The sequence below is a fragment of the Somniosus microcephalus genome, chromosome 7, assembly GCF_052327205.1.
Source record: "Somniosus microcephalus isolate GS21.2 chromosome 7, FLI_Smic_1.0, whole genome shotgun sequence".
Lineage (NCBI taxonomy): Eukaryota > Metazoa > Chordata > Chondrichthyes > Squaliformes > Somniosidae > Somniosus > Somniosus microcephalus.
In genome coordinates, this window is record NC_140993.1 from 176,318,114 (window position 1) to 176,341,262 (window position 23,149).

Sequence of the window (23,149 nt, forward strand, 5' to 3'; positions counted from 1 at the left end):
TTGCTACTCTATTCCTTTTTACATACTTGTAGAAGCTCTTACAATCTGTTTTTATATTTCTTGCTAGTTTATTCTCATTTTATTTTGTCCCTTTTTATCAATTTTTGGTCAGCCTTTGCTGGTTTCTAAAGCTCTCCCAATTCTCAGGCTTACTACTATTCTTCACAACATTATAAGCCTCTGCTTTTAATCTAATACTATCCTTAACTCCTTTAGTTAGCTAAGGAGGAATCACTTTTCCCATGGAGTTTTTATTTCTCAATGGAATGTATATTCGTTGAGAATTTTGGAATATTTCTTTAAATGTTTGCCGCTGCTTATCTACCACCATACCTTTTAATCTAATTTCCCAATCTACCTGAGCCAACTCACCCCTCATACCTATCAAATCAAATCAACTTTTATTGTCATTGTTAGTGCACAAGTGCAGTACAACGAAATGTAGGCTTGCGGCTCCCGAGAGTGTACATTTGGATTAAGACATTTAAACATTCAACATACATTTGGCTTGTAGTATATTAACATAAACATAACCATAATAAAGTGCATTGGCAGATGTGCAGGCTTTAGAGTTTATTTGTGGAGTTCAGTAGGATGACAGCCCTGGGAAAGAAGCTGTTCCTAAATCTGGTCGTACGGGTGCGAATGCATCTGTAGCATCTCCCAGATGGCAGGAGGGCGAACAGACTGTGGCTGGGGTGGGTAGGGTCTTTGATGATGGACCGTGACCTCCGTAGACAGCGTTTCTGGTATATGTGCTCTATGGTCAGTAGCCGGGTGCCGGTAATGCGTTGGGCAGTTTTGACTACCCGCTGCAGGGCTTTCCGGTCATAGTAGCTACAGCTGCCATACCATACTGTGATACAGTTTGTCAGGATGCTCTCTATTGTGCAGCGGTAAAAGTTAGAGAGGATCAGGGGTGACAGGTTACATCCCTTCAGCCTCCTTAGGAAATATAGGCGCTGCTGGGCCTTCTTCACCAGAGATGAGGTATTGAGGGACCAGGAGAGGTCTTCCGTGATGTGGACTCCGAGGAACTTAAAGCTGTCCACCCTTTCCACCACAGCCCCATTGATGTGGATGGGGGTGTGACTTCCGCCTTTGGACTTCCTGAAGTCCACAATGATTTCTTTGGTTTTCTTGATGTTAAGGGCCAGGTTGTTATCGGCGCACCACTTCACGAGATGCTGGACCTCCTCCCTGTAGGCTGACTCATCGTTGTTGGTGATCTGGCCTACTACTGTGGTGTCATCCGCAAACTTGATGATGGTGTTGGAACCATTAACAGCCACACAGTCGTGGGTGAAGAGGGAGTAGAGGAGGGGGCTCAGCACACATCCTTGTGGGGCCCCCGTGTTCAGGGTCAGTGGGGGGAGGTGTGGTTACCTAATTTGACAGACTGGGGTCTGTTTGTTAGGAAGTCCAGGGTCCAGTTGCAGAGGGAAGTGTTCAGGCCAAGAGTTTGGAGTTTGGTGACCAGCTTGTTGGGGATGATAGTGTTGAATGCTGAGCTCTAGTCTATGAACAGCATTCTGATGTAGGTCTCCTTACCATCTAGGTGATTCAGTGTCGAGTGTAGAGCAGTTGTGATTGCATCCTCCGTTGATCTGTTTGCACGATAGGCAAACTGGTGTTGGTCAAGAGAGGCAGGAACACTGGCTTTGATGTGGGCTAAGACCAGTCTCTCGAAACACTTCATTATGATGGGTGTGAGTGCGACAGGTCGATAGTCGTTCAAGCACGTCACAGCCGTTTGCTTTGGCACAGGAATAATGGTAGCGGTCTTGAAGCATGTAGGGACTACTGCCTGGGCCAATGACAGATTGAAGATGGCGGTGAAGACATCAGCCAGCTGATCGGCACATTCCTTGAGTACCCGTCCCGGGATGCTATCCGGTCCAGCAGCCTTTCGTGTGTTCACTCCGCGTAGAACACCCCTTATGTCGGAGGTCGACAGAGTGAGCACCTGATCTTCCGGGGGTGGCAAGGCTTTGGTAGCCGGCTCCCTGTTGTCCCTGTCGAAGCGAGCGTAGAAGTTGTTAAGCTCCTCCGGGAGGGAGGCATCGCTAACCGGGGGGCTGGTGTTTTTGCCCTTGTAGTCAGTGATGGACTGGATGCCTTGCCACATGCGCCGGGGGTCCAAGTTGTTGCGGAAGTGATCCTCTATCCGCAGTGTCTGTTTCCTTCTGGCAGTCCTGATACCCTTTTTTAGGTTGGTCCTAGCTACACTGTAAGCCGCCGCGTCGCCAGATTTAAATGCTGCGTCGCGTGCTTTCAACAGTGAGCGGACCTCTCCGTTCATCCAGGGTTTCTGGTTGGGGTATGTCCTGATATTTTTATGGGTCATGACGACCTCGACGCAGCTGTTGATGTAGCATAGCACTGTGGATGCGTATTCCTCGATGTCATTATGGGCAAACATGCCCCAATCAGTGCGCTCGAAGCAATCCTGTAGCTCCGATACTGCCCCCTCTGGCCATACTTTCACTGCTCTCACTGATGTTCTCCCTCTTTTGATGAGCGGTTTGTATGCCGGGGCTAGAAACAGGGAGAGGTGGTCAGACTTCCCAAGGTGGGGGCAGGGAATGGCCTTATAAGCGTCTACAATGCTCGTGTAGACTTGATCCAGTGTGTTCTCCCCTCTTGTGGGGCAGGAGACATTCTGGTGGAATTTCGGTATTACAGTTTTTAGGTTTATGTGATTGAAGTCCCCCGCGATGATAAAAGCTCCGTCTGGGTGCGCAGTTTGTTGTTCGCTGATGGCCCTGTAGAGGTCCTTCAGTGCTAGTTTGGCATTAGCGTGTGGTGGGATGTAGACCGCAGTGATGATAACAGCCGTGAATTCCCGAGGCAGGTAGAAGGGTCTGCACCTTACCATGAGGAATTCCAAATCAGCCGAGCAGGATCTATCGATTATGTCAGTGTTAGTGCACCAGGCATTGTTAGTGTAAATGCACAAACCGCCTCCCTTGCTCTTACTGGAGTCTGCAGTTCTGTCGGCGCAGAAGACCGTGCGTCCTTCTAGTTGGATGGTGCGTCCTTCTAGTTCTATGTAATTGGCTTTATTTAAGTTTAAGGCTCTAGTTTCCATAGGGTCAATAGTGAGATCTTTAACAAATCCAATAGTTCCACTAAACATACACACATGGCATGTTGCGATGGCTGCATTAGTGTGAGCCCAGCATGGTTGGCTGACATAAACCTACTCCAAAAAGTTAGGCAGCTCAACTGGTTAATCCCAAGCAAGGAGAGATGAGGGAGGGTCAGAGGTTAAGCAATTGGCTTCTTGCCCAGCTAAGAAAAATGAAAAACTTGCTCTGAAGATGAAGACTGAGGGCATGATTTTCCCAATGGAGGTGGGTTTCGGTTTGGGTGGGTTCCAAACCCGTCTCCACTGAGAGGTGAGAAAAATTTGGGATTTTCCCCTAATTGGCCAGTTGACTTCAGAGGTGTGGGTTCCCCTAGGCCAATTAGTGTTTTGGGACTGAAACTCGCCTCTGCTGATGTCACTTATCCAGCTTCATTTAAGGACTGCTTGCTGCCTTAGCTCATTCCACTGGTTTTTTGGTTGATGCTGCACCACCTCCAAGCTATTATCTCCTTGCAGAATGGCTCCAAAGCAAGGGCCTCCCCGAGGTTCTCGGATAAGGCGCTGAGTATGCTGGTTGAGGGGGCGAGAGCTAGCACGGAGGTGCTCTTCCCCTCATCTGGGAGGAAGAGGCCTCCCAAAGGAACCAAGGCTGTGTGGGTCCAGCTGGCAAGGGATATAACCTCCAGATCTGTGTGCAGATTGGGTGATTGTTTCTGTTTATTGATGAAATGCCATCTCTGTGGGAATGTATTAAAATTAGGTGCTGGCAAACTGTTGGTGTGATGGCATCTGTTATTTCGGCTTAGGCAGCTCCACATTGCGGGCTCCGCGACACTTGCGTGGTCAGTTTGGTGGTCAGAGTGAAAGGAGGCCAGAGAGTCATGTCCATTGTCTATCATGTGTTAAGAAGGAGCCAAGCACATGTGCCACAATGGGCAACCTATGCAAATCTGGCCAGGATGAGTGCATTCCTTGCACGACGTGCTTCCATGCGCTGGCGCCTTCTGCCCTGTGCAGCATCAGGTGGGTGAGCAAGAGGTTGGGGCTCCTGCTGCTGTTGCTGCTGAGCTGCCTGGTTCTGCTGCTGCTGCTCCTCATCCGAATCTGAGGTCCATGGTGAAAGGAAATAAATGGTTCCCGTGCTGCTGGCAGATACCTCCGTTGGGGAAGCGCTCAGTCCAAGCGGGGAGAGGGTCTTCCAAGGAGGTCCCACAGTTGAGAGATAGAAGCTGCAGCACCTCTGACTTCGATAGGCCTGCTAAAAGTGCTGAAAGGCCTTTGGAACAAAAGTTCTGCCACCTGCAACTGCTCCCTGATGAAAGCTCCATTTTAATGGTGGAGCTACAGCTATGAGGAGGCCACCCACTTGTCAACCCACCAGAATTAGCTGGCGTGGTTTAGGAGGGTCGTGCAACACACTGAAAATGTGGTAAAATAATGAAGGCCTGTCAAAATAGGCTTATAGAGGCCCTTAACTACTATTTAAGGGTCTTAACTAACTTACCCGCCTGATGGAGGCGGGACTGAATCGCACCCATCAAACCCGCCTCCAGCAAAGTTGCACAGAAGCAGGTTCGGAACCCGCCCTCAGTTTTTGCCATTTTGCCAACTGTCCCACCTCCTCAGGGCTGGGAAAAATTGCCCCTGCGAGCTGATAAGGAGGTCAGACCCAGAAAGAGAGAACGCTCTCTCTGCAAGCATTGTGAACTAGATTCAGGGAGAATGCCAGTCTGAAAAGTGTATTTAGCGCAATGGTAAGGGTAGTGTGGTGTGCTTTGTTATTTTCTGTTATGAGAAACATTACAAAATAAGTAGAAATTCACTATAGTTAATCTGTTATTTCACATATTATATAAAAATAAATTAGCTTATTGATTGGACTTGTCTCACTAAAGTGTTCATCAATCCATATTTCAGAAGACAGGAGAAATGCACATGGGGAACTGCAAAATGCAAGTACCCAATTGCAAGAACATTGGGTTTTGGTAATCTGACAAATATATGTCAAGACACCAGACAAATCCTTAACCCTCTCACTTAAATCCTCAATAAGGAACTATCTGGGGCTTTCCCACCCCCACACCACCATGCCTCTCCCATCTCCCCATAGTTATATATAGCTGTATACAGGGTCACCTAGCAGTTTGAATAATAAATAATTAATAGTTACTTAACAAAATTAATAACAGAGGTTCTAGAGGCAAATCAGTGTATCAGTACATTAACTGAATCACTGACTATTAGACTATAAATGAGCTCAGTGTCTGAGACTGTTATAAATTGGTCAGATTGAATTAGGATACACTCCTTAGATCGTTGACAGATTAACAGCATTAGATAGCCAGTCTATTTATTAGATTAGAGTCTATGTGCTGGTGGTTAGAAATGTTTCCACATTTCATATGATCTCATCCTCATGTACAGTGTGTTTGAGTTAATCTTTCTCCCCTGGGATGGTGGTGTTTGTTTCTAACTTAACACTCTAGAACCTTAGAAACATAGAAAAATAGGAGCAGGAGTAGGCCATTCGGCCCTTCGAGCCTGCTCCGCCATTCAATATGATCATGGCTGATCCTCTATCTCAATACCATATTCCCGTTCTATCCCCATACCCCTTGATGGCTTTTGTGTCTAGAAATCTATCTATCTCCTTCTTAAATATATTCAGTGACTTGGCCTCCACAGCCTTCTGTGGTAGAGAATTCCACAGGTTCACCACCCTCTGAGTGAAGAAATTTCTCCTCATCTCAGTCCTAAATGTCCTACCCTGTATCCTGAGACTGTGACCCCTCGTTCTAGACCCCCCAGCCAGGGGAAACATCCTCCCTGCATCCAGTCTGTCTAGCCCAGTCAGAATTTTATATGTTTCAATGAGATCCCCTCTCATTCTTCTAAACTCTAGTGAATACAGGTCTAGTCGACCCAATCTCTCCTCATACGACAGTCCTGCCATCCCAGGAATCAGTCTGGTGAACCTTCGCTGCATTCCCTCTATGGCAAGTATATCCTCTCTTAGGTAAGGAGACCGAAACTGTACACAGTACTCCAGGTGTGGTCTCACCAAGGCCCTGTATAACTTTAGTAAGACATCCTTGCTCCTGTACTCAAATCCTCTTGCAATGAAGGCCAACATACCATTTGCCTTCCTAACTGCTTGCTGCACCTGCATGTTTGCTTTCAGTGACTAGTGTACAAGGACACCCAGGTCCCTCTGTACATCAACATTTCCCAATCTATCACTATTTAAATAATACTCTGCCTTTCTGTTTTTCCTACCGAAGTGGATAACTTCACATTTATCCACGTTATACTGCATCTGCCATGTATTTGCCCACTCACTCAACTTGTCTAAATCGCCTTGAAGCCTCTTTGCATCCTCCTCACAACTCACAATCCCTCCTAGTTTCATGTCATCAGCAAACTTGGAAATATTACATTTGGCTCCCTCATCCAAATCATTGATATATATTGTGAATAGCTGGGGCCCAAGCACTGATCCCTGTGGTACCCCACTAGTCACTGCCTGCCACCCCAAAAAAGACCCATTTATTCCTATTCTCTGTTTCCTGTCTGTTAGCCAATTTTCAATCCATGCCAGTATATTACCCCCAATCCCATGTGCTTTAATTTTGCACACTAACCTCTTATGTGGGACTTTATCAAAGGCCTTCTGAAAATCCAAATACACCACATCCATTGGTTCTCCCTTATCTATTCTACCGTTACATCTTCAAAAAGCTCCGGTAGTTCTGTCAAACGCGATTTCCTTTTCATAAATCCATGTTGACTTTGTCTAATCCTGTTGATATTTTCTAAGTGTCCTGTTATCACATCCTCTATAATAGACTCTAGCATTTTCCCTACTACTGATGTTAGGCTAATCGGTCTGTCGTTCCCCGTTTTCTCTCTCCCTCCTTTTTTAAATAGTGGGGTTACATTTGCCACCCTCCAATCTGTAGGAATTGTTGCATAATCTATAGAATTTTGGAAGATGACAACCAATGCATCCACTATTTCCATGGCTACCTCTTTTAGTACTCTGGGATGCAGATTATCAGGCCCTGGGGATTTATCAGCTTTCTGTCCCATTAATTTCTCAAGCACTATTTTTTTACTAATACTAACTTCCTTTAATTCCTCCTTCTCACTAGACCCTTGGTTTCCTAGCATTTCTGGGAAGTTATTTGTGTCCTCTTCTGTGAAGACAGAACCAAAGTATTTGTTTAATTGCTCCGCCATTTCTTTGTTCCCCATTATAAATTCTCCCATTTCTGACTGTAAGGAACCTACATTTGTCTTCACTAATCTTTTTCTTTTTACATACTTGTAGAAGCTTTTACAATCCGCTTTTATGTTTCTTGCAAGTTTACTCTCATACTCTATTTTTCCCCTCTTAACTCATCTCTTGGTCCTTTTTTGCTGAACTCTAAACTGCTCCCAATCCTCAGGCTTGTTACTTTTTCTGGCAACTTTATACGACTCCTCTTTGGATCTAATACTATCCTTAATTTCATTTGTTAGCCATGGTTGGGCCGCTTTTCCTTTTGTGTTTTTGCGCCAGAAAGGAATGCATAACTATTGCAATTCATGCAGCCGTTCCTTAAATGTTAGCCATTGCCTGTCCACCGTCATGCCTTTTAATGAAGCTCCCCAATTTATCATAGCCAACTCACTCCTCATATCTTCGTAGTTTCCTTTGTTTAGATTTAGGACCCTAATTTCAGATTGGACTTCTTCACTTTCCATCTTAATGAAGAATTCTATGGTCACTCTTCCCTAAAGGACCCCGCACAACCAGATTATTAATTAACCCCTTCTCATTGCACAATACCCAATCTAGGATAGCCTGTTCCCCAGTTGGCTCCTCAACATACTGGTCTAAAAAACCATCTCGTACACATTCCAGGAATTCATCCTCCACAGTATTATTGCTAATTTGGTTTGGCCAGTCTATATGTAGATTAAAGTCACCCATGATTACTGTAGTACCCTTGTTACATGCATCTCTAATTTCCTGTTTGATGCCATCGCCTACATTGCCACTACTGTTTGGAGGCCTATAGACAACTCCCACCAATGTTTTCTGCCCCTTGGTGCTTCTTAGTTCCACCCAGACTGATTCTACATCTTTATTTTCTGAGCCAATATCCTTCCCACTATTGCTCTGATTTCATCCTTTACTAACAACGCCACCCCACCTCCTCCTTTTTGCCCGTCCTTCCTAAATATCGAATATCCTTGGATATTCAGCTCCCAGCCTTGGTCACCCTGCAGCCATGTCTCCGTAATCACAATTACATCGTATCCATTTACATCTATTTGCGCTGTTAATTCGTCTACCTTATTACGAATGCTTCGTGCATTCAGATACAGTGCCTTTTGATTTGTATTTTTAACATATTTAGACATCTTAACATTTTTTTGCACTATGGCTCTATTTGTCTTATTACCATTTTTTCTTACCTGGACCCTATTTGTTAGTGCACTCCTTTGTTTGTACGCTCTGTCCCTTCCTGAGACAATCTGGTTATCCTTACCCCAATCATTTTCCTGCACTGCTTCCTTGTCTTTTCTTTTTAGCATTCTAGATTTCTCTCCACCAGGACCCGCCCCCCCCCCCACCCCCCACCCCCTTATTTAGTTTAAAGCCCTATCTACCTCCCTAGTTATTCGATTCGCTAGAACTCTGGTCCCAGCATGGTTCAGGTGTAGTCCGTCCCAACGGAACAGCTCTCTCTTTCCCCAGTACTGGTGCCAGAACCCCACGAATCAAAATCCACTTCTCCCACACCAATCTTTGAGCCACACATTCATCTCCCTGATCCTATTGACCCTATGCCAATTTGCTCATGGCTCTGGTAATAATCCAGAGATTATGACCTTTGTGGTTCTGCTTTTTAATTTAGTCCCTAGCTGCTCAAACTCTCTCAGCAAAACCTCTTTCTTTGTCCTACCTATGTCATTAGTATCTACGTGGACCACAACAACTGGATCCTCCCCCTCCCACTCCAAGTTCTTCTCCAGCCCGGAGGAGATGTCCTTTACCCTGGCACCGGATAGGCAACATAGCCTTCGGGACTCACGCTCCTGGCTGCAGAGAACAGTGTCTATCCCCCTAATGATACTGTCGCCTACTACAACCACCTTCCTTTTTACTCCCTCCACTTGAACGGCTTCCTGTACCACGGTGCCATGGTCAGTTTGCTCGTCCTCCCCGCAGTCCCTGCACTTGTCCACAAGGGTTGCAAGAACCTCGAATCTATTGGACAAGTGCAGTGACTGAGGCTCATACAATACTACCTCCTGGATCCCCATACCTGCCTCACTCGATTTGATGAGACCCCTTCGATAGTGGAGTTATCTGTTCCACACAGATCCTCTGCCTGTAACTGGCTTGTATACCCATACAATCTGACTTATATAATCTCTTGCATTCTGTCCTGGATATACTTACACTTCTAATGGTACCTTTCTACATCTACATGGTAAAGATTACTACAGAAGAAGACTAGAAAGGACAGAGAATCTACATGTAACAAAACAAAAAAAAATCTTATTCTAACTAAACAAAGAGAATATGAATGTGCTGAGCACCCTCTTATCTACCTTAAATTTTAAAAAAATTCCATTCAATTGATCAATGTGAGTGACACATGTGTCAGAAAGGTTTAACCTCTTTTGGTGTCAATCACTTCTAACAGCCATGCGAGTAGTCTGGAACACTCCTAAGTTAATGAGGCATGGATACCTAGGTAAGTCAAGTTCCACCTTTAGTCCCCTAAACTTTCAATCTTTTTTTAACAATGGGTCCTACAGATAAGGCATGACACTAATGAGCTATCCCTGAGCAAAATCCTTAATGCTGGCCTCTTATCACTGGTAACGAATGTGCTTTTAATTAGTTTCAAATTCCCAGCATTCACTTTAACTATCGACTCAAATTTCTTGGACACCTTTAAGCTGAAACTTCATTTTGAGAACGTATTTCAGGCAATTTACAGGGCATTTTTCCTGCACAATTCAAGGAGTTTCTCATTATTATGGTTATCAGGTTATGCTATTGTGTAACTAGATTTTGGGCAGTAAAGGTAAACTCCTGAATGTAAGGGATGCAGTATCCACTTATGGGAGAGATTGGCGATACTGAACGCGAGAGAATATCTATTGCAGATCCAAAATCTGCAAAAGTGAGGTTTGAATAAATATGTGATTTCATGATTTCTGCACACATCTATAAATAGCACCTCTATGGAGAGATAGACGAGAGAGTATTGGGTAGAGATAACCATGTAACATTTTCTTTTTAAAACATTAAAGGGTTCAGAATAGGGTAGGCAGCAGTACAGTGTATGTTACCACGAGCCAACACATTTCTATTGACTTTCATTTACCTTTTTTTATTTAAAAGTGAAATTCTCTGTTTTTGATGTATTTATTTTTCATTATCCTTTCCCAAACCTCCAAAAATCTTGACACCCACTTCCTGAATTCCCCCTCATCTTAGTGGCCATTCTTTTCATTACAGAAGTTGGCAGTCCTCCTTAGACCCACTATAGATCAGTTTTTATGTGTATGTCATCGATCATTTTCAATATGAAATAATTTAGAATGGAGCCTAAGCCAGTGTTCTGATGTTATAAAAGTGGTTTATTAATTGCACTAGAAATTCAAGTATCAGACAGATCACTTTCATAATGATATTAAAAACTTAAATAAGTAGTGTTTTGAATTCTTGCCCAATTTACATTTTAAGAATGCTGAATTGTTTGAATGATATTGCAGGATTTTTCACTGTTCCATTAGAAAACAGAAGATATTATTTAAAACTTTGGAGGCTCCTGTTAAAAATGGGTATATACCCACCTTATGTATGAAAGCTCCAGGCTGATTCTCAGTTTGCGCTAAATTAACTGCGGACAGCAATTGGGAGTGCGACTACTGGCTTCAATGCTACTGGGTTAGGGAGGGGCAGAATCAGCCAGGGCTCCAGCTCCTGATCATTATCCAGTGATTCCTATTAGAAAGTGCATGTGTGGATGTTGGGTGAGCACAGGACCAGGTATGGTGTGATGCCCCCATCTATTGAATAGCTTGGTGACATTCACTGGCAAGGTTTGCAGATGAAGAATGGTCACTTGGGTGAGGTGGAGGGTGGACACTGCCTGTGGAACCATACCCCATCAGTGCCTTCAGGAGAGGAAAAAGAAAAAATGTAAAATTGGGGTGGTGGTGGAGGGGAATCCAGCCGAACAAGCCAGTGATACAAGTAACTTGTGGAAACACAGGTTTATAGTAATATATTATTTTGGTGAGATACTCTGGTTTCTCTTCAGGTCATTGATACTTGGAGAGACTTTTCATATCCTTACTTATAGTATGAACTTGAATCCATCTCCTCAACCTTGGTTGATTTTTGCTAATTCTAACACATACTGATAAAATATATAGTAATCTGGGGGTGGCTTGGTGACAAAGCACATGAGTGTACTAACACTCCCTACTATGGAGTGACCATGAGGACTCTCACTCTTAATAGCTCACATAATGATTTCCCTACCTCAGCCAAGACAACTGTGGTGAGGCACCAAGTGGATGTTGTTGTGTTTTGAGTTTTGCTTCAATTAAGTTTGTCCCAGTTCCCGGGTGTTACCTGAAGGGGGTGCTGGGGGGCTCGGTTTTACTTTGTCTTTCACTTTCAGTTTCGGTTCTGCCATGCAGACAATGTGCTGTAATGTCCACCCATTTACTCAGTAATAGTAAAAGGTACATTCCGTCTCCTCTATTCATTACTGTTTGGTCAAGATGCAATACTGGCGATGAGGCAGCTGTTGAACTCTCTAGAAGGACGGAGATAGACATGCGAACCTACAGCCGTGATACTGGAAATTGCGACGAGTGGGCCACTCAGCTAGCAACATCAACGGCATTTTGATAGTTGGCTAGCTGCGATGTAGACGGCGGACAGAGTATTGTGCGGGCCAGGCAACTACCATGAGTGTAGCTACCGTAACTCTGGCCGGAGGAGAAAAATAATTTTTTTTAAAAAGAAAAAAGTCCGTGGATCTTAAAGGGACAGTGCACATTAAAACTATGACGACCTTGGGACGTATTGAAGAGTTCTCTGGGGATAAGGACAGTTCATGGGAGGAATACGCAGAAAGACTGGGGTGTTTCTTTGAGGCCAATAATATTGACAAAGAAGAGAAGAAGCGCTCAGTGTTGCTAAGTGTATGCGGAGCTGCTACTTACTCCGTCCTGCGTTCATTGGTGGCTCCTCGTAAACCTAGTGAGGTGGATTATGCTGATTTGATTGAGAAGCTGCAGAAACATTTTAACCCAAAACCCTCAGAGATTGTGCAGCGTTTCCATTTTCACAATTGTAAACAACAGCCTGGACAATCTATTTCAAGTTACATTGCTGAGTTGAGGAAACGCTCATTACATTGTAATTTTGGTGACCAGTTAGACAATATGCTCCGTGATCGGATTGTGTGTGGAGTGCTGGACTCGGCATTGCAGAGACAGCTGTTAGCGGAGAAGGCCCTGACGTTCCGGCTGACCGAGGAGAAGGCTTTAGCAGCAGAGGCTGCATCGATGAACACACGTATGCTCCATACAGAGGCAGCACCATCTCAGGCTGCCGAGGAGGTGCACATGACCACACACGCAGCTGCTGCTGCGAGAGACATGGAGGCAACTAAAGAGACAGGAAGAAAATGTTTCCGCTGTGGGGCTCTCCATGGTTCCACTACATGCAAATTTGTGTCAGCGGTATGTCATTTCTGTAAGAAAAGAGGACACATAGCTCGTGTCTGCATGAAGAAAGCTCAGGCTGCTGCAGCAGAGCCAACACAAGCATCGCAGACACACACCCTGACACTGGAGGACAACGATGAGTACACAGTGTATACCACGGAAGCTGAGCAGCTACCCCACAGACGGTGGGGATACACGGCAAATGTGATCATGAATGGGGCACCACTCTGCATGGAGGTGGATTCAGGCTCAGCGTGTTCGTTGATAAGTGAAGAGACTTACAATAGGCTGTGGCCAAGTGAATCCCCGGCGATGGCTCAGGTCAGTGGCGTGCTACGGCAGTGGTCCCAAGCTCAACTCCAGGTGCTGGGTATGATTCATGTGGAAGTTAAGTATCAGGCAGTCAAGGACACACTTCCACTTTATGTGGTGGCAGGGCAGGGCACAAGCCTGCTGGGCAGAGATTGGTTTGAGCCCCTCGGTATTGAAGTGACAGGAGTACACACAGTACAGCGACAGCCCATAATGCCAATGTTGGAGAACTATGAAGAGGTTTTTGGTGAGTTCGGGGCCTGTCGGGGACCGCCAGTCTCAATCGAAGTGGACCCAGGGGTAGCGCCTAAGTTCTTCAAGGCGCGACCAGTTCCTTTTGCGTTGCGCAAGAAGGTGGATGAGGCCCTGGATAAGCTGGTGAACCAAGGGGTTCTCTTGCCAGTGAAGAACTCCCATTGGACCACCCCTATCGTGCCCATTGCAAAGAAGGATGGGGGCCTGCGAATCTGTGGAGATTACAGATGTACGGTTAATACTGCTGTGTTACCAGATGTGTATCCCTTACCAACAGTTACAGAGCTGTTTTCAACACTGGCTGGAGGCACTCTGTTCACCAAGCTGGATCTCAAGCAAGCATACCAGCAACTGGTCCTGGATGAAGAGTCAGCCGAGCTGTTGACAATCAACACCCACAGAGGACTTTTCCGAGCCACAAGGCTGCAGTTTGGGGTGTCTACGGCGGTGGCAATCTTTCAGAGGTTCATGGACACCCTGTTGGCTGGTGTTCCGGGAGTTCAGCCTTACTTGGATGACATACTGATTGCAGGCAAGACACAGGAAGTCCATGATGAGCGGCTGCAGGAAGTACTACGCCGGCTGGCTGAGGTAGGACTACGCCTTCAGAAGGAGAAATGTGTGTTCGCTGCCAATGGGGTGGAGTTCTTGGGATTCCGAGTGGACAAAGACGGTGTGCATCCGACTACGGAGAAGGTGGAGGCTATCAGGAGCGCTCCCACCCCCAAGAACAAGACCGAACTGCAGGCATTCCTTGGACTGTTAAACTTCTACAGTTGTTTTCTCAAGGGCAAAGCCACAGCACAGGCTGTTAGACCAAGCAACAGTGTGGAACTGGACCTCAGCTCATGAAACAGCCTACAGACAGGCAAAGGAACTGCTACAAGCAGATAAGGTTCTGGCACACTATGATGAAAACAAGCCATTGGTGTTGGTGTGTGATGCCTCACCATACGGGCTGGGAGCTCTGTTGGGTCACATAGAGCCAGATGGCCGGGAAGCGCCTATCAGTTTTGCCTCAAGAACACTCTCAACAACAGAACGTAATTATGCCCAGATTGACAAGGAGGCCCTAGCCATCATATTTGGGGTAAAGAAGTTCAGCCAGTACCTGTTAGGGAGACAGTTCGTCATCTACACAGACCACAAGCTACTCTTGGGGCTCCTGCATCACTCTAAGCCCATGCCCCAGATCATATCACCGCGTATGCTTTGGTGGAGTCTGATGTTGGGGGCCTACAGTTATGAACTTTGCTACAGGCCTCGGAAGATGCTGGCTAATGCTGATGCTCTGAGTCGCTTGCCTTTGAACCGGCCGATGGCGGAGACGCCACCACCCCTGGAGGTGCTGCTACTGGAGGAGGTTCCGGAGGCCCCACTCCATGCTCAACGGATTGGCAGCCTCACACAGAAAGATCCAGTCTTATCACGGGTGCTACGCTGGCTGCTGCATGGCTGGCCCTCCGAGGTCCAGGAGGAGCATTTCAAGCCCTTCGTTCAGAGGCGCCATGAAATGTCTGCACACAAGAACTGCGTGCTCTGGGGAAGCCGTGTGGTGGTTCCTGCCGCTGCAAGAGAGGAGGTGCTGAAAATGCTGCATGACTCACACCCTGGGATTGTGCACATGAAGGCGTTGGCGAGAAGCTACGTCTGGTGGCCGGGGTTGGACCGAGACGTGGAGGAGGTGGTAAAGAGCTGTGAGACATGTCAGCTGACTCGCCATAACCCATCCAAGGCTCCCCTTCACCCCTGGGAGTGGACCACTCGTAAATGGTCAAGACTCCACATTGACTTTGCAGGGCGATTTCAAGGGAAGGTCTTTTTGATAGTGGTGGAGTCTCATTCAAAATGGCTGGAGGTGGCTATCATGAGCTCCATGACATCCAGTGCAGTGATCAACGTGTTGCGTTTGCTGTTTGCCACACATGGGGTCCCCGATGTGCTGGTTTCGGACAATGGAGCAGCCTTCACGTCAGCGGAGTTCAAGGCTTTTGCAGGCAGAAATTGGATCCGCCACGTGACCACAGCGCCCTATCATCCCTCCTCTAACGGGCAGGCAGAGAGGATGGTGCAAACCACAAATGAGGCATTGATGAGGATATCAGTGGGGGACTGGCAAACCAGATTGGCCAGGTTCCTGTTATCACAGCATACCACACCAAACTCAGCAACGGGGAAGAGCCCTGCCAAGATGCTGATGGGTCACCGGCTGGCAACTGCACTGGACCGGCTACACCCAGACTACAGGGATGAGATGCACACAAAGCAAGAAGAGCTGGCTAAGAAGCACCAGGGCACCGCCAGGCAGTTCGAGCCGTCAGAGACTGTGTTTGCCTGTTGCTATGCAGGAGGAGACAAATGGATGCTTGCCGTGGTGGAGCAGGCCACGAGTCCCCTGTCGTACAGCGTCAGTAAACCTGATGGCCAGCTACACAGACGCCACGTAGACCAGCTACGGGGTCGTACTCCGGTGAGAGTAACAGAGACGTCACAGGCTAGGCCATTGTCTCCGCCACCTCTGCCAGGCAGTGATGGCCTGCTTCCTGCAACAACGACGGAAGCCACATCGACAGAAGGTGTCACGGAGTCATCAGCCACGGAGGAAGGTTTTCCTGCGGCTAGCAGTGGCACCCCGACTATGCCTGTCCAGCAGCGCTGAAGTCGGGTTAGATTCTGTCCCAGACGCCTGGTGGACTAAGGGGTTTTATCTGGGGGAAAGGAGTGTTGTGTTTTGAGTTTTGCTTCAATTAAGTTTGTCCCAGTTCCCGGGTGTTACCTGAAGGGGGGCTCGGTTTTACTTTGTCTTTCACTTTCAGTTTCGGTTCTGCCATGCAGACAATGTGCTGTAATGTCCATCCATTTACTCAGTAAATAGTAAAAGGTACATTCCGTCTCCTCTATTCATTACTGTTTGGTCAAGATGCAATAGATGTGATGTGACCTGTACTGCTGTTACACATCTGCTGGCAACTGGCTCAAAGCAGTAAGGACTGAAGTCAGAGAATAGGCTACATGTCCACCCCCTTGGTAATTGTAATGTGAGAGATCTATTTAAAATAACATACAAAATGGAAGGGAACAAAGAGACCTAGGAACCTGAAATGTGAGTTTTTTGTTGGCAAAAAGATCATATTGGGGATTTATTGTACCATCATTGAAGGGTTATTAGAATTCAGATACTCTCTCAGAGTGGAGTCTAGCATTAGAAAAATCCGTATTATTATAGGGCTTTCCAGTGCAATAGTCCTTCAGCGCAACTCAGCAGCTTCAGGATAAGTTAGAAGAAAATAGGATTGCAGCAATAGAAAGGGCACACATATATTGAGATTTGATAAAAATATTTCAGTATTTATAGATGAAAGGATTTCAGCCTGTAAGGGTGAGTTATAGCAGTTCTTTTACACATGGCATAACTAATATTCATGAATATAAAAGAGCTGTAAGTCACAGACACTGCAGACATATGAGGGTTACGATTATGATCACCTCTCAAGATTAGATTGCCTGGAACCTAATCTTATTGGCAAGATATTCTGCTTATTTTATGACTGGGCCTTAAGGCTATCCTAAAATTAATTTTGGAACAGCACATACTGACACCAACCACTAAATGCGATACATAAAACTCAAATTAGGTTAGAAGTCTAAAGGACCAATCTGAAGGTTTTCTGTTCATATTCTAAGCTGTCTTCATTGTTGGATGAAAATCAACATGTAGTTATTTTTTTCTATTTTGTGATACCTTGAATGGATCCTATCTTTGTGAAAAAATGCTTTCAAACCTTTTTGTTTCATGTGAAAATCCAGAAAAGCTGCACACTATTTTCATCAAAATAACATTGCATACAAGTGACACAATGATACATTTTTGTTGAGATTTGTGTCATTGCATTTTGTGTCTATAAAAAATAAAGATTTGATACATTGGCTGAAAATGCTATCCCTTTAAAGAAATATATACATCAGTTCCATATTCTCTTGCACTTACTGTGGTAATTGTAAAAGTGCTCACCCTCTGACTTGCAGCTGATTTTGACGTTATTGGGTTAGGCCTGGTTTACACCGACGACCAACATCCTTAAAGCAGCCTGCCTCTGGGTGGCCAGAGTGCCCAGCTGTTTCAGATAGATAAGGGAGAACCAGTGGATGTGGTGTATTTGGACTTTCAGAAGGCTTTCGATAAGGTCCCACACAAGAGATTAGCGTGCAAAATTAAGGCACATGGGATTGGGGGCAAGGTATTGACTTGGATAGAGAACTGGTTGGCGGACAGAAAGCAAAGGGTTGGAATAAACGGGTCGTTTTCCGAGTGGCAGGCAGTGACTAGTGGGGTACCGCAAGGATCGGTCCTAGGACCCCAGCTGTTCACAATATATATTAATGATCTGGACGAGGGAATTGGATGTAATATCTCCAAATTTGCAGACGACACAAAGCTTGGTGGGAGGGTAAGCTGTGAGGAGGATGTCGTGAAACTCCAGTACGATTTGGACAGGTTGGGTGATTGGGCAGAAACATGGCAAATGCACTATAATGTGGATAAATGTGAGGTTATCCACCTTGGTGGCAAAAACAGGAAGGCAGATTATTATTTGAATGGCAATAGATTGGGAGAAGGGGAAGTGCAAAGAGACCTGGGTGTCCTTGTGCACCAGTCGCTGAAGGTAAGCATACAGGTGCAGCAGGTGGTTAAGAAGGCAAATGGTATGTTGGCCTTCGTAGCAAGAGGGTTCGAGTACAGGAACAAGGATGTCTTGCTACAGTTGTACAGGGCCTTGGTGAGACCGCACCTTGAGTATTGTGTGCAGTTTTGGTCACCTTACCTGAGGAAGGACGTTCTTGCCATGGAGGGAGTGCAGCGAAGATTCACCAGGCTGATACCTGGGATGGCAGGAATGACGTATGAGGAGAGATTGTGTCGATTGGGCTTATACTCACTGGAGTTTAGAAGATTGAGAGGGGATCTCATCGAAACCGATAAAATTCTGTCAGGTCTGGACAGACTAGATGCAGGAAGGATGTTTCTGATGGCCGGGGAGTCCAGAACCAGGGGTCATAGTCTAAGGATAAGGGGTAAGCCATTTAGGACTGAAATGAGGAGGAATTTCTTCACCCAGAGCAGAGAGTGGTGAACCTGTGGAATTCTCTGCCACAGAGGGCGGTGGAGGCCAGTTCATGAAATATATTCAAGAGTTGGATATATTTCTTGAGGCTAAAGGGATCAAGGGATATGGGGAAAAGGCAGGGACAGGGTACTGAATTTGGATTATCAGCCATGATCACATTGAATGGCGGAGCAGGCTCGAAGGGCCGAATGGCCTACTCCTGCTCCTATCTTCTATGTTTCTATGTTTCTATGATGCAATTCGGGGTCCTATGACAAATAGGACCTCGATTGCAATTTTGATGGACAACTGGCTAAAGCCTGCACCCTAAACATTCTGCCAGGTTTTACAGCAGAAAAGGCACCAAAAAGTTAAGGTTAAAATTATTTTTGTATGCTCAGGAGGAACAGGAGTCTTCTTCTCTTCCCACCCCTGCACTGTTACCTCTGGAGTCCCCCAAGAATCTATCCTTGACCCCTCTTCTTCCTCATCTACATGCTGCCCCTCAGACATGTCATAAGGCTCCTCATGTACACTGATGACACCTCTCTTGACCCCTCCACTGTTGTATCCGTGTGTTAATAGAAACACTGAAGACAGGAGTTGGTTTCACAGGTGTTTACTGAACAAAGTCTGGAGGGGAACTAACTGATACAACACAATATACAGGCTTATATAGCCCAAGTGGCCATTACCGGCATTATAGTACACAGGGGGCTCTTAAAGGCACATACACTACAATTCCTCCCCTTTTAGCCAACCAGTACATAATATTTTAAGTAATCATTAATTACATGTTACAAGAAAAATAATCTACACATTGCTGCAGTTAATCAATTATAAGTCAGTCTCTCTGGAGGCTTCCTGACTCGGTCCGGATAACGCCTCGGTGGTGTAGTAGTTTCTGGTGGTGTAGTAGGTTCTTTTGGCAAGGCTGATTCGGCTTGAATGCCAGTGTCGGGTTCATCGGGTTCCAGTATCACCGGATTGGAGGTAGATACTATGGGTATCTCTACTTCATCATTAGGCGTATAGAGTTGTGGTGTAGGTTGTCCCTTTTCGGATGACTCTATGATTTGGTCAGCATGGCGCCTTATTATGTTTTCTCCGATGTCCATGGTATACATCAGCGGTCCTAGTCGTGTGCAGATAGTTCCAGGCTGCCATTTCTCGGTACGGTAGTCCCGGGCCAAAACTTGTTGACCTATCTGGAAGGTTCTAGTTGGCCTTTCATTCATGCCTTGAAATTGCCGGTTCTCCACGTCCCTTCTGATGTTTGGCTTGATCAAATCCAGCCGGCATCTTAGGCTTCTATTGAAGAACATCATGGCGGGAGTTTGGTTTGTAACCATATGTGTTGCATTCCTGTATGCAAACAAGAAGTTATCCACCTTATGCTGAAGTTTTATGTCTTCATTACCCATGGCCTTTATGGCCTGCTTGAAGGTCTGGACAAACCTTTCAGCCAATCCATTGGTGGCGGGATGGTATGGGGCGGACGTGTAGTGCTTAACCCCATTGTTTTTTAAGAACTTCCTGAATTCTTCGGACACAAATTGCGGTCCATTATCAGAACAGATCTGTTCAGGCAGCCCATTCCTGGCAAATATGGTCCTTAATACTGTGATGGTTTTTTCCGTGGTGGTGGAGGACATCTTTATTACCTTCGGCCACTTGGAGTGTGCATCAACCGCGATTAAGAACATTGAGTCCATAAATGGACCAGCAAAGTTGATATGTACCCTTTGCCAGGGAGATGAGGGCCACTCCCATGGATGTAGAGGGGCTTGTGGTGGAGCGTTTTGGACCTTCTGGCATCCTAGGCAGCTCTTGGTCATTTCTTCGATGTCTCCATCGATACCTGGCCACCATACAAACGCCCTGGCTAGGTTCTTCATTTTCACTCCACCCAGATGCCCCTCGTGAAGCTCCTTTAGAACTTTATCCTGGAGTTTGGGTGGAATCACCACTCTGGATCCACACATCAAGGTTCCTCGGCACACTGACAGCTGTTCTCTTCTTTGCGAGAATGCTGGCAACAGTGGTTCGCCATGTGCTGGCCATCCCTTCACTGTTAAATCATAGACTCGTGAGAGAGTCGGGTCATTTCTAGTTTCCCTTTCAATGACAGAATTTGTTACTGGTAGACATTCGACTATGGTAGAGTGGAAAATCTCCACTGGATCTACAGTAGGTGCTTCTTCTACCGTTGGCAACGGTAGGCGTGATAAACCGTCAGCATTCCCATGCTGTTTGATCCTTTGTATTCTATGTTATATTGGTGAGCCCCTAGAAAAAGGGACCACCTCTGTAGCCTTTGTGCTGTCATAATGGGAACACCCTTTTTAGGGTTGAATATGGAGATGAGGGGTTGATGGTCAGTAAACAAGGTAAATTTTTGTCCGTGTAGGTAATGGTTGAATTTCTTCACTCCCCATACCAGGCTGAGTGCTTCCCTGTCGATTTGGGCATAGTTACGCTCAGCTGAGTTTAATGAGCGTGACGCAAAAGCTATCGGCCGTTCTGAGCCATCAGGGAATTTATGGGATAATACTGCTCCTATGCCGTAAGGGGATGCATTGCACGCCAGTCTGATTGGCAGTGATGGGTTGTAATGAGCCAAAACTTCTTCAGATATGATTAAGCCTTTGCATTTATGGAAGGCACGTTTACAGTCTTCGTCCCATTTCCAAATCACTCCTGTTTGTAGAAGTTCATTAAGAGGGTGTAGAAGAGTTGATAAGTTCGGTAAAAATTTATGATAGTAATTTATTAATCCCAGGAACGACCTTAATTGTGAAACATTTTCAGGTGCTGGGGCTTTTATGACCGCTTCAATTTTTTCAGGTGACTTATGCAACCCTTCCTTATTAATTATGTGGCCACAATATGATATTTGATTCTGGAAAAATTTGCACTTGGGGCGATTTGCTCGTAGGCCCCGTTCTCTCAGCCTAGTGAGCACCTGCTCCAAATTGGCAAGGTGCTCGTTGTCGTTTTCTCCTGTTACAAGGATGTCGTCTAGGTAGCATTGAGTTCCCGGAATCCCTTGGAGGACTTGCTCCACAGCTGTTTGCCAGATAGCTGGAGCGGATGCTACTCCGAAAACCAGTCGATTGTACTGGTACAGGCCTTTGTGTGTATTTATCGTGAGATACTTTTTAGAGGCCTCTTCAACCTCCATCTGTAGATATGCCTGTGCCAAGTCAATTTTGGTGAAACGTTTCCCTCTGGATAGTGAGGCGAAAATATCTTCTATCCTCGGAAGAGGATACTGTACCGTGTGAAGGACCGGGTTTACAGTCACCTTGAAGTCTCCACAGATGCGAATTTTTCTCTGTTCTTCAGATTTATCATTATTCAATGTTTTCTTCATGACTGGGACGATGGGTGTTGCCCACTCGCTCCAATCTATTTTGGATAATACGCCTGCCTTTTCCAAATTCTCCAGCTCTGCCTTGACTGCTGGACGAATCGCGTATGGCACCGGTCTTGCTTTAAAAAACTTGGGAATTGCCGCATCTTCCACTTTTATTGAGGCGGTGATGCCTTTCAAGGTTCCTAGTTTCTCTTGAAACACTTCTTTGGCGTTGGCCAAGATGTCTTTTAATCGTTCAGGTATGACGTCATCATCGTTTTTTTTCTTACTGGTCACCGTCAGTGCCTGAATGGAGTGCCAGTCTAAACGTATTTTCCTGATCCATTCACGTCCCAACAGCGGTGGGCCACCATCTTGTAGAACGTATAAATACAACTTTTGTCTTTCCTTGCCATTGTATACAACAGGCAACCTTATTTTTCCTTTGGTGTATACTTTCTGCCCTGTATATGTTTTCAAGATAATGGATGTGTCTCTTAAAGGTATATGCGGAAATAGCCGCTCGTAATCCCGTTGATTTATGACGGTCAGAGCTGATCCTGCATCTAGCTCCATTTTAACTGGGGACCCTGCTATCGTGAGGGTAACTCAAATGGTCTGGTAATCTTCTTTGGCAATTACATTATGTAATTTGAGACAGCTTAGTCTCTTGTTTTCGGAGTCGCTATCGCTCTTCTGGTCTTCGGAGCTACTGTCCGTCATCATTTGTACCTTTCTGTACTTTTCTTTATTGATTTTTTTCCTGTCCATGGATTTTTTTTGTCCAGATTGGCATACCCGTGCAATGTGTCCAATCTTTCCGCATTGCCTGCATGCTTTGTCCTTGAACCAGCAGTCCCTCTGGTCATGGGTGGATCTGCCGCAGCGATAACATCTCTCGAAACCCTGTGTCATTTCATGGGTGCCGAAGTCCTGTGTCTTTTGTTGTATCTCTGCAGCTCCTCTTGCGGCTGCTTCGTATGATACAGCCATACTGAAAGCCTTGTCCAGTGTTAAATCTTTCTCAGAAAGCAGCCTTTTCTGTGTTCCTTCACTTAGGAGACCGCAGACGAATTTGTCTAAGATAATCTGCTAGTCCTGCCCCGAATTGACAGTGCTTTGATAGCTTTCTTAATTCGGTGAGGTAATCAGCGTTACTTTCATTCTTGTGTTGATTCCTCTTGACGAATTTGAATCGTTCCGCTATCAGCAGCGGTGTTGGGTTTAAGTGCTCCTGTAGGGTATCAACAATTTCTTTAAAATTCTTGTCCT